The 12,528-nt window shown below is 40.9% G+C and overlaps 1 long non-coding RNA gene across 1 annotated transcript; it reads right to left on the minus strand.

The window, feature by feature from the left end:
• Positions 1–1,151: 1,151 nt before the first annotated feature.
• Positions 1,152–11,858, minus strand: LOC136165516 (uncharacterized). Its single transcript, XR_010662539.1, has 2 exons — positions 11,275–11,858; positions 1,152–4,816 (listed from the first exon to the last, which is right to left on the minus strand). It is a non-coding gene; the product is annotated as an uncharacterized lncRNA (long non-coding RNA).
• Between the last annotated feature and the right edge of the window lie 670 nt (positions 11,859–12,528).

Consider the following 12,528-nt stretch of genomic DNA (forward strand, 5'->3'; position numbering starts at 1 on the left):
AAGGACAGAAAGACTAGGTGATGTGGACACCTGGGGAGGATATGTGGGGGGGCGGGGGGGGGGACAGGGGCAGTTTAGGTGGAACATTGAGGCCATGGTAAGAAACTGGATTTTTACCCGATGGCAGCCCCTCCATCTTGCTGACACTGCCAGAACTCCTCCTCAAACACTTCTAGCTCCTGACTGCCTCGCTGGACATGCTGATTCCACTGTCTTGAAGACACTTGCTCTTGTTCTTTACACATCTAGCTTCTCATCTTTCAGGTTTCAGTTTAAATGTCACCTCAGAAAGGCCATCCTTCCTAAACTAAGTATCCCACCTGCCCTTTCATTAGTCTCCATCATTGCACCTGATCATTTCTTTATGGGCACTGAACATATTTTTCAATTATATATTCATTGCTTCTTCACCATTCAGTTCACTAAACTGAACTCCATCAGGGAGGGAAGATGTTTCACTTACTAGTGAATACTCCATGCCTAGCACCATGCCTGGCATGAATGATCACTCAATATGTGTTTGCTGTTTTTAGGAATGTCGAGTTTGTCAGCACTTAAGTAGCCAGGGGTATACTCCATTGTTTTACACTGGTTTTTAAAAATAAATGCAAGTCATTTCCTGTTTATATACCCTCTGCTAGACTATAAATAAGAACTTTGGCAGAGAGAGAGAGGAAGAGAATGAGATGAAGAGTAGGTGAGGGGTACTGTGCAAAGATTGTATTTTGCATATATTTGCAGGGCTGGGAGGTGGAAGGCTTCGATTTAGTGAAGCACCTGTTACATGTGTCCTGCGTTTGGCTTAATGGTCACTACAGCCTTGCTAGGTAGTTATCCTTAGTTTTATACATAGCAAACTTGAGAGAGATTAAGTAACTTGCCTAAGGTCCTACATTAAGAGACAGTGCCAACCATAAAGTTCATGCCCTTCCCTTCGAGAGAAACTGGATTTTGAGATGGGTTTGTTTGGTGATTTGATTCTGTGTCATTAGCAGGCTTTTATTAGCCATTTCAGCCACTGTCATTTAAGAATCCCAATCATCCTGCTGTTCTTGTATAGGATCTCAACAAAGGGCCTGATGTGAAATTGCTGAGATTTTTTTTTCTCTTATGCACTATGGCAGGGTTCATTTGACCATTCCCTCTTCATGTCTTTTTAAAATTTGTATTTCTTTTTATTAATAATGTGTACACATTTGATCAAAGGAAAAGAGGAGATACAGAAAAATGTGTGCATTTCCTAAATGCTAGCTGCATCCCCTTGGTAAGGCTTGTTATTTTATGACTCTTTCATCTAGGTCCCAAGTAATCCTTTAGACATCAAAGACAGTTCTCTGGCAAAGAGTGACAGCCTCATCACAACAATCACTTATCCCATTTGCTCATCAAAATTATACACCAACATTTCTCTCCAAACGGGATAGCAGGGGGAAACTACGAGAAAGGATAGGGCCGCTATCCTGTATCCAGGGCCATTCAGCCTTTATATGAAGGCATTCAGTTTTTTTAATATCATTAACTCATGATAGCATACACCTGTCAATCAAACCCAGTTAGTCCATAAGGAAACCAAATAGTAGGTGGGAATACATACTTAACAAGATTCTTCGATCTTCTACCCCCACTGTAGTAGGACTCCTTCTTGAAATAAATTCTGGAATCAAGGCAATGTCTTTGGTTTCTGTGGGATGCTCTCCTCATGGTTACCATCTGTTGTTGGTTGAATATTCTCGCACTCCTCAAAAGATATGTTGAATTCCTAACAAAAAGTACTCAACAATATGAACTTTTTCAGAATAGGATCATTGCCGATGTAATTAAGTTTAAATGAGGCCATACTGGAGTAGGTGGACCCCTAATCCAATAACTAGTGTCCTTCTAAGAAGTCAGCCAAATGGAGGAAGAGACACACGGGGAGAAGGCTGTTTGATGGCAAAGGCAAAGATTGGTGTCGTTCACCTGCAGCCAAGGAACACCAAAGACTGCTGGCCAGCCACCAAAATTGAGGAAGAGGCAAGTGAGGATTGCTCTACAGATTTCAGGGGAAACACAGTCGTGTCAAAAACTTGATATCAGATGTAGAGGCTCCAAAACTGTGAGACAATAAATACCCATTGTTTTAAGCTACCCAGTTCATGGCAATTTGTTACAGCGGCCTTAAAATCTAATACACCCCACTCTCTCCTAGTGTGTGTGTGTGTGTGTGTGTGTGTATGTGTGTGTGTGTGTGTGTGTGTATGTGTGTGTGTGTGTGTGTGTGTGTGTGTGTTTGTGTGTGAGGACGTGAAGTAAAGAAAAGAGACTGTCAGGGCTTGAAGAAGAGGAAAGAGATGGGGATGGGCTGCCCACTCCAGTATTCTTTCTGGCAAAACCCCATGGGCAAGGGAACGTGATGGGCAATAGCCCATGGGGGTATCAAAGAGTCTGAGATGTCTGCTAAATGATGATTTAGCAGGCACACATGCATGCAAAATATCATTTAAGCCTGTGGCGCTGATATGCAGCTAGTGATGCATTACTGGAGTGGGTTGCAATGACCTCCTCCAAGGGATCTTTCAACCCAGGGATCAAACCCAGGTCTCTTGCATTACAGGCGGATTCTTTACCATCTGAGCCACCCAGGAAGCACTCAGTTCAGTTCAATTCAGTTGCTCAGTCATGTCCGAATCTTTGCTACCCCATGGACTGCAGCCCACCAGGTTCCTCCGTCCATGGGATTTTCCAGATGAGAGTATTGGAGTGGGGTGCCATCACCTTCTCCGTCCAGTGCTAAAGGTGTTCCTAATCTAGTGAAAAAGGACGGGGATGAACGAGTGATTTCCACAATTCTTGTTTGTTACCTGCACGCCAGCTTCGCTCTCTTGCCCCTTTGATTTTAATAACTGAAAACATACCTCTTCCTGGAAGTCCTTACTCTCACACAATTTGGTTAGTTCTTTTCTAATACCTCGCCTTACCTCTTTAAGCTTTATTTCATTCATTGTAAATTCAACAAGTACTATTTGAGTTTCATTTATATTCTAGATATGTGTCTAGGTTATAGCAATAAGAAATATAAACTCATGGGACTTCTATTTTAGGGGAGAGTATAAAACAAACAAACAAAAAAAACAAACTTCAAACAATCAACGAAATAACGTTTCATAGTGGTGAGGGATGGGAAGAGGAAAAAACCACCAAAGTTAATGTTGGGTGAGGGGTGGTAATTAGCGATCTCTCTCCAGAGATGACACTTGATCTGAGGCCTTACTGACCACTGGGGCCAGAAGCTATGAGAATCATCCAGGCAGAGCGTTCTAGACAGAAGAACAGCAAATGCAGCAAACCTCTCATTCTTGAGGTGGGAGTGAGACCAGCACATAAAGGACAGAAAGACTAGGTGATGTGGACACCTATAAGATAAGGTGGACGTTGCAGTACCACAAAAGAACAAATATTACATTGAGGGGTTAAACAGGATGAAAGCATGCATTGTTCACAGTAGACTATATTTGGTCCACCTGAATGATTCATTTGTATATGAAGTCTTTTTGAATCATTAGTAAACAAAAAAACCTAAGGGGAGGGTAAACAAGCCAGCACAGAATAGGTGGAATTGTTTTCTGGTCGAGTTAAAGTAACAATGGAGGTGGCAGCAAGGGCTCTCCAAATTTCTGGCTGTCAAAAAGTTTTACCCTTAGTTGTATAGGACAACATGGGGGGAACAAATTGATTATAATGCCATCTGCTGGGCACCAATGGCCAAGGGAGGGAATCATTATTTTAATTGCTAAGCCTACTGACAGCTCCTAGATTCTGACTTGGATTTGGATTGCTCCAGTCTTGTACCAAATAATTTCCACCTCCCGGTATTCTATAATCTATGTTTGAATTATAAGTACAAGATTTCCATACTGGGTATCCCAGGCGGTTGTCTATAGTTTTCCATATGACATCTGACGGAGCAACATCAATACAATTTGGATATTTTGGTGGAGCATTAAGGAACAAAGATTTATAGGGGTCAAGGACCCCAGGCATATGAGCCTGTAATATCCAAACCAGCCGATCTCCTGTATTGTCTGAAAATTTTGATGCTGGAGAATCTGTCAGAATTGTTTTGGAGGCTCCAACACGTCCCTCCTTAGAGGGAGTGATGAGATCACTTGTATGACTATGGGGGAAGTTAAAGCAAAGGGGAAGGTCATCTGTTAATCCCCTAAAAGTATAGTTAAAATTGATGGGATAATGATCTTTATCATAAGAACTATAGGATCCTCCCAAGAGATGAGGCTGGTCTGTGTTGACCCGTATAGGGTCGCTGTTCCAAGTAACTACTTGGAAGGTCAGGGGACCAGGGAAATATGCCCAGTATTTTTCTGAAGTAGAGGAGGTAGCACTTGCCTGACAAGACAGTAAAGCAAGCATAGCAATAAAAACCCTTTCGGGAGAGGCTGAAGATCCCTGCAGGGAAGCTATTCCCTGTGCTTGATGACAGAGTGACTTAATTTGTCCCCATGTGGGTATGGAGGCTTGTTGAGTTGTCCGCGCAGGACGTCCTGGTGGTCTTCTGCGACGTGAAGGAGTAGGAGGTTGGGCGCCATCTTTCATGCAAAGCCATGACATCTGTTTAGTGGGTGGATCCGCCGTTGGTTCCTCCGGGATCTCTGTTGCCGGTCATTTCCAAGTCTGCTGGACTTCCCGGGTGAGTGACCGAGGCGAGGGCAGAGGAGTGCTCTTCCTCTTTTGTGGCTGAGGCTGCGAGGGAACCGGAGGTCTGGGGGACTTCGACATGGCAAATCAGTCTGTCTGGGATCTAAATTGGCGAGTCAGCACCCTGTGGGAAAATACAAGCATACCCTCGCCCACTGGTTAGCAAGGGATCAGGTCCCTTCCATAGTCCGGAAAGGAGGTCTTTCCACTTTACTAAAGGTTTCATATCTTTTTGTTCTGGGTTCCAGTGACGGAACATAGCTGTTAAACCGGCTTGATCAGCGTTAAGGTTATTGAGCACAAAGAGGGCGTGCTGCAAAACGTGGTGTGGAGAACTGTATTTGAACTGCCCTTCTTGTAATTTAGAAATTTGTGTTTTAAGTGTCTGATGTGCCCTTTCTACAATTGCTTGTCCCTGGGGATTGTAAGGAATTCCTGTAGAGTGGGATATACCGAATTGGGCACAGAAATTTTTAAGGGACTTAGATGTATAAACTGGAGCATTGTCTGTCTTAATTGATTTTGGCATTCCTAAATAGGAAAAACAGGCAAAAAGATGTTGAACTACATCTTTATAGGCTTCTCCCATTCTGGCAGTAGCCACAATGACATGGGAGAAGGTATCTACAGTAACATACACAAAGGATAGTTTTCCAAAAGAAGGAACATGTGTTACATCCATCTGCCAAAGCACATTAGGTAGTAAGCCACGGGGATTTACCCCAAAAAGCAAAGCGGGAACTGAAGTAGGGCAAAGTTGACATGTTCTAACAATCTCGAGTGCAGATTCCCTAGGAATGTGGAACTGGTATTGAAGGGCAGTTGCATTTTGATGATGCATAGCATGTGAGGCTTTAGCATCTTCAAAATCACTGGCCACTATGGTTCGGGTTAGCAAATCTGCCTCTTGGTTAAACGTATGGAGGGGTCCAGGTAAATTAGAATGAGCTCTTATATGTCCAACATAGAATTGTTTTGACCTTTTCCAAATTTGCTGTTGAAGGGTAGATAACAATATAAAAATTGTGGTTTTATTTTCTGGTAAAACAGCCGTTTCAATTTGAGGGAACAACCTAACTACATACTGTGAGTCAGAAAATAAATTAAAAGCCTGGTCTAAAAACTCTTTGAACGCCTCTATCACGGCTGTTAATTCTGCTTTCTGGGCTGATGTTTCCCCAGTATTTAAAACCCTTTTTGAAGTCTGGGTGACAATAGCAGCCTTTCCATTAGAAGACCCATCTGTAAACACCAACATTGCCCCCTCGATAGGGGAAACTTGACACCTTTCTTGAAATATCACCGGATGTCGTGAGAGGAAATTTAATAAAGGACTAGCAAGTAAATGGTGTAAAATTTGTCCTGGATAATTACCAATGACAATCGGCCAGTCTTCATTTAATGATAGAAGGGCATTTAGTTGCTCTTTATTATAAGGCACTATGATTTCAGATGGTTCTTTTCCAAACATTTCAATGCTTCTATGTCTCCCTTTAATTATTAAAGTAGTCACTAGTCCTGGATAACAGGCCACAACCTTTTTGGCCGTGACAGGTAAATGCAACCATTCTAGGGGACCCTCTTGCCAAAGCACCCCTGTAGGGGCCACAGCTGTGGGCAACACTATAAATTGCCATGCCATACTATAATCAAGTCTCTTAATATAATTTTTATCTAAAGCTTCTTCTACCTTCATTAAGGCTTCCCTGGCTGCAGGTGTCAGCATTCTAGCAGAGGTGGGGTCTGGATCCCCTTGAAGAATGTCAAAGAAAGGCTTAAGATCAGAAGTAGTCAACTTTAAAAAGGGCCGAATCCAATTTATATCCCCTAACAACTTTTGATAATCATCTAAAGTAACCAAATTATCTTTTCTAAGCTGCAAAGGTACATGAGTAACTGTTTCATTATTTAGGATTCTTCTCACATATGTTATAGGCATATTCACTTGGATTTTTTCAGGGGCCACCTTTAGGCCCCAGCGATTCAAAGTCTCTTGCAATTTAATCAAAACTTACTGTAAATAAACCCTATCCGGGTGTGCTAGCAATATATCATCCATATAGTGGACTAGATAGACATCCCGATGTTTCTCCCTGATACCTTGTAGGGCAGCGTCCACAAACTTTTGACACAATGTGGGACTATTTTTCATACCCTGGGGAAGAACCTTCCATTGAAATCTCTGATGAGGTTGTCTAAAATTTTCTGAGGGAAGACTAAAGGCAAATCTCTTTTTATCTTGAGGGTCTAAGGGAATAGTAAAGAAGCAATCTTGAAGATCAATCACTATAACATTGTAGCCTTGGGGAACAGCCACAGGGGAGGGAAGGCCAGGCTGTAAGGCTCCCATATCTTACATAGTGGCATTTATTGCTCTTAGATCTTGCAAGAGTCTCCATTTCCCCGATTTTTTTTTTATTACAAAAACTGGCATGTTCCATGGACTATTTGAAGACTCTATATGTCCAGCCTTTAATTGTTCTCTCACTAACTGTCGTGCTGCTGAAAGTTTTTCTGAATTTAAAGGCCATTGTTCCACCCACACCGGATCAGGAGATTTCCAGACTATGGGGTCAGCAGCGAGAACAATGGCCTCTCTTATAAATTTGGATATCTTAAGCCTTGTCTCTCTCTTCTTATTTTTGGGACAACTGGCTCAATTTGTCTCTCTTGATCTTTACTCAGACCCATAAAAGGATTATAACTTATCTGCGACATCTGTGCAGCCACCTTTTCATCTGGGCAATACAGCAAAACTCCCATCTGAGCAAAAATATCTCTCCCAATGAAGGAATTACATAAGGTTGAAAATGTCCCTGGCAGTCTTTATCTACATACCAAAGTAAAATTTGTGAGCTCTTTGTCACTGAAGGTGCTCTACCAATGCCAACCAACTCATTAGCTGTGGTTTGAGTTGGCCAAGCACTGGGCCAGTCACTGCCCGCAATACAGGAAATGTCTGCTCCCGTGTCTAGCAGGCCAGTCACCTTTTTACCATTAACTAGAATTGTCTTCATAGGTCTTTTTTGAGTAACTTGTGTAACCCAAAAGGCATAATCACTTGAATCAGACCCCCTGTCCCAACACTTGGCAGCTGAAGCTGCTTTTCTTGTGTCAGCATGACAAGGTAGCATCAGCAACTGAGCTATTTTCTGTCCTTTATAGATTTGAATAGTCTTAGTGGGGGGAGACACCATTATTTGAATTTCACCAGTATAGTCTGAGTCTATGACTTCTGGAATCACTGTGATCCCATGTAAGGATGTGGGGCTCCTGCCTATTAATAGTCCCATCGTTTCTCTAGGCAAAGGGCCATGAACACCAGTGGGAACTTTCACAGCGGTGGAGTCAGGTGTTAGTATTGTTGTGACGGTGGAACAGAGGTCCAGTCCTGCACTGCTTGGGGTTGCTCTGATGAGTTCTGTGACGGGACGAAGGGTATGAATGGGTTTAATGTCGTTGCCCCAATATTCAAGCCTGAAAAGGTTTAGAAGTGTAAGCAGGGGCGTTGTCAGTTTTAAGACATTAAGATAGCACAAGTCTAACAGTGAGGGGTTATTTTTGGTAGAAGCAGAATGAGCTTTTATATGTACCATAATCTTAAATAACACTTATTTATTGAAAGATTCATTCTAAGAAAACTTTTTTCTCTTAACATAGAGAGTAGACTAAATTCCAGTCTGTTACCAATTTACTGGATAGCAAACAAACAAATTTTTTTAGTTAATCTTAGAAAAGTCTTTTTATAAATCTCGAAGAACCAGCAGTATTTTTTTAAAAGGCATGAGAGTGAAACCATACAAGGCATGTTTAAAATCTAATTAAATTGTAGCCTGGTCATTGCTGTGACTTCTAACACTTTAACGTGATAGCTAAAATTATAACTGACAATATTTTACCAGGACATATCAGATTTTCATGAATTTCACATAATTTCTAGGATATCTATATAAGTAACATCAACCATACAATATAACCTGAAGATTTATCACTCCTCCAACAGTAATTCCCATGCAATTTAACAGGTCAAATGAACTCAGGTAGTTTAATAGCTCTTTGGGATGTCTCAGGGGCCCTCTGAAGCATCCCAAAGTCAGCTAGAAGTCAAGTTATTTAGGCAGTTTTGTCAATAAATATCAAAAGGGTTTATAGTACTCTGTCAGGTAGAATCATATAGATCACTGTGAAATAATATATTTACTTAGCCAAAGTAAAAAAGATTTTAAAGGTAAACATAGAACAGACCACTTTAGAGGTAAAGAAACTTAAAATCCATTATCAAAGGCAGTTCAACGTCTCAAGAAAACTTGTATTTATGCACAAAACTCTTCCCTTGGAGTGTACTTTCCATCAAGCCTTCTTAACACTTTTTGTACCCATTACTTTGTTCTCCCATCCTGAAACAGCCACCTGTAAGTCAGACTTACTTTCTTTTCCCTTCGTAAAATGTAACTTTATTTTTTATACCTTTTTTACTGAACACACACATCCTACTTTCTTTAAGCAACCAAGAATTTACCTTTATATTAGCACTCTATAGATTGGTGAACATAAATACCAGTGATAATTTCTAAAAAATTTCTAATGAACATCTCAGGATGGCATCAAACATTATTTATTAATAGTCTAAAATCTTTCGTTTCTCTGTAAGTTAGTATTCAGTAATGAATGTTTCAGAATCTTATTTTATTTGGAAATGACCAAGCTATTTAATAAACTTCTGCTATTAGTTTAGCACAACTTTAGAAATTTAGGTTACCAAAACCTAGAGAAACTGTTTTAGACAGATATTTTTAATCTTAATAAAGTTTAAAAGCTCATATCTCACTTACCTTCTTTTTTTTTAAGTTTCTTACTTGAGGTACTTTCCTTGCTGACAAACTTGTAACAGATATTACAGTATAACAACATTTAACTTATAATAAACCTAGGCATAATGAAAATATTTTACTAGATGTTAATTACTCTAAGACATGTCTATATTAGATAGGTCAACAAACAAACATTAATATCAGGTATTTAATATTGAATATTTTTTAGTTTACCTGAACCTGGAATTTATTGTTTAATTTAGAATTATTTGATTTGTAAGCACTTACCTTTTTTTTTTTAAGCCAATTAAATAGAGCTCTTTTACAAATTAACCTAAAAAATACTACCCAAAGACAAATATATACCAAGACATATTTAGACAGACACAGTGCGAGATCTAGCTTCATATTTTAAGTTTGGTGATGAATTAGATATTATAATATAAAATTTACTAGTTTATAAAAAAGTTGAAATAAATAAAAATTTTTAAAGGCTTTTCCCCTTTTTCTCTCAGTCTCAGGAGTTAGAGATGGTCTAGATAAGTGTTCCCTGGTCTCAAGGCACAGGGAAAGAAAATCAAGTTCTAACAAAAAGCAAAATAGCCATCAAAAATCACAACACAGAACACAGAGTTAAAACACACACATATAAACCTGGCAGTCCTCATCAGACACTCCCTTAAATACAAGAATACAGTCTCTCAGAAAACCTTCTAGATAGACACAGAACTTCAGATGTCTTCAAAGATTTTAAGGAGGAAAGGAAAAGGAGAAGGAGGAGGAGGCGGGAAAGGGGGGGGCAAAAAGGGTGGCCTTACAGACGTCTCCTGCCACCTGCAGGTACCCAGGCATCCAGAGAAGGGAGGACTGGAACTCGGCCCTACCGGAATTCGAGTTCTCTGCCAAGAGGAGGTGATCAGTCTCCAATCCTCAGCTCAAGCTGAGGCCCTTCGACCAAATTACTGGGGGATTAGAAAAACGGGAGGGATAGGAAGGGCTAAGGAGAGGACAGAGAGAGGGAAGGGGAAAGAGGTCAATAAAGTCTCTTGTTCCTTACTAGTCGGGGCACTCTGGCCAGTTGTCTGTGTCAGGAGGAGACCAGGGACAAAAGGGTCCCAGTTGCGGCCGCTGGGTCTGGTCCATTGGCAGGCAAGCTGGCCTCTGAGTACCCTGAGTGGTCAGGATGTCAGTCTCAGGGAAGAAGAGTTCCCACCAGTTGCAGGAAGGGGGACCCCTTCTAGGGCCCGTAACTGAGCTCTTATAAATGAATTGTCGGAGGAGACACATGTGCTGAGAAAGCAAGAGATCTCATTGGAAAGAGCACCGGGGTGGAGGGCAGGAGGGTAAGGGAACCCAGGAGAACTGCTGTCTTCTGGAAAACAAGGACATTGCTCTTGGACAAAGGGGGAAAAGGACTGAACACTGGTCTTTTTAACTTTAATTCCTCTGTAGTTAAGAAGTTGCATTATGATTCCAATAAAAAGTTGTCTTTCTTTTAACTCACTGTTACCCATTTTTGTTGCTAATTAGAAGAAGAAAAAAAGAGAAAAAAGGAAGAGGCTTAATTTAGAGAAGGAAACTGAAACGTACCCACTTTTCTTACCCTACCTTTCTTATGTAGGGGGGCCTGTAGCGCCCTAGTAGGGTTGTAAAGAAGAAACCTAAAGCCTACCCACTTTCCTCACCCTACCTATCTTATGCAGGGGGCCCTGCAGCACCCTAGTGGGGTCCTAGCCGTCCTGAAAACTGAACAATGGGGGGGGGGGCTTACCCTCGGGTTCCCTGTTCGTGGTGCCACTTGCCGGGATCCAGCCTCGACATGATCCAGGGGGTACCCTCAGGATGAACGGCGTCGGCGAGAGAGAGAGAGAGACGTGAGACTAGCCTTGATAGGCCCAAGTCTGTGTTTTACTTTCTGACAACCGGTTTTATACCCTTTCACAGAATGTTTTTAAGGTACAAGATGTTTACTCATGATTTCACAGGATTAGCATTACATCATTTTGAATTTTAGGAAAAGCAGGATTTTTTTGCTTTCTAATTCTATAGTAATTTTTAGCACATGATCTTCTGGCCTTGAGGCTATTAACATTTTATGCAGGTCAAGTGATTGTAAACCTATTTTCCGATTTTATGGTGACCTTAACTGAAAGGTAACAGGGTCATAGGGAAACAGTACAGAGTAGAATTATATTCTTGTTAATACAAAAATTAATCTTACTGCAAAAGTTGTCAGTTGCGTTTATCTAAGAAGTTTACCCCATACAGACTCTGTGGCTTCAGTGAGGCAACTTCTGCCTAGTATTCCTGGCTAACAATTAACAACCGTCTCATTGTTACCACACTAGGGCTAAGTTCTTATTTGTCTAGATCTTTAACTATATTAACAATGGTTTTTATAACACAACCTTAGCACATTAAAGGCAAAAATACAGCAAGCAAAACACAGCAAGCAAATCACAACCCAATAACCACCTATAGAATAATTTTCTTATGTTTTCTAATAGGACTCCTTTACCCCTTAAAAGGGCTCTATGTCTATTAGGGCTTTTATATAATCAGGTTCTTCATGCTATTTTATGATTAGGATATTATAAGCAATCATGCATATTAGTACCAAGCGCATAAATGCATTTGGCTAACAAAACTACCAGCAGAGGTGTTTGAATTAAAACACTCCTTTCACCCTGAATAATCTCATAAAAAACTACCACCTGGGAAACTTATTGATTAAAGTTCTAAATTGATTCTTATTTGGGAAGAGATCGGGGAAGGCCTTCCTGTCTGTGTCAGAGAAATTAGGGAGTAGTCCATTGAGGCAGGCATCAGAAAGACAGATATCATCTTTAAGGTTAGAGCCGGGGGCAGCTTTTCAAAATCCCTGAAAACCTGATCTGCCTTGCCTGTCAGGCTTTCTCCTCGTGACCTTGTCATGGGTGGGATCTTGTGAACTAGCCTTTTCGAAAACCCCTGAAAACCTGATTCGTCTTGCCCATCAGGTTTTCTCCCTCATGGCCTTGTTAGG

Source organism: Muntiacus reevesi, chromosome 3 (genome assembly GCF_963930625.1).
Source record: "Muntiacus reevesi chromosome 3, mMunRee1.1, whole genome shotgun sequence".
In the NCBI taxonomy this organism is placed as follows: Eukaryota; Metazoa; Chordata; class Mammalia; order Artiodactyla; family Cervidae; genus Muntiacus; species Muntiacus reevesi.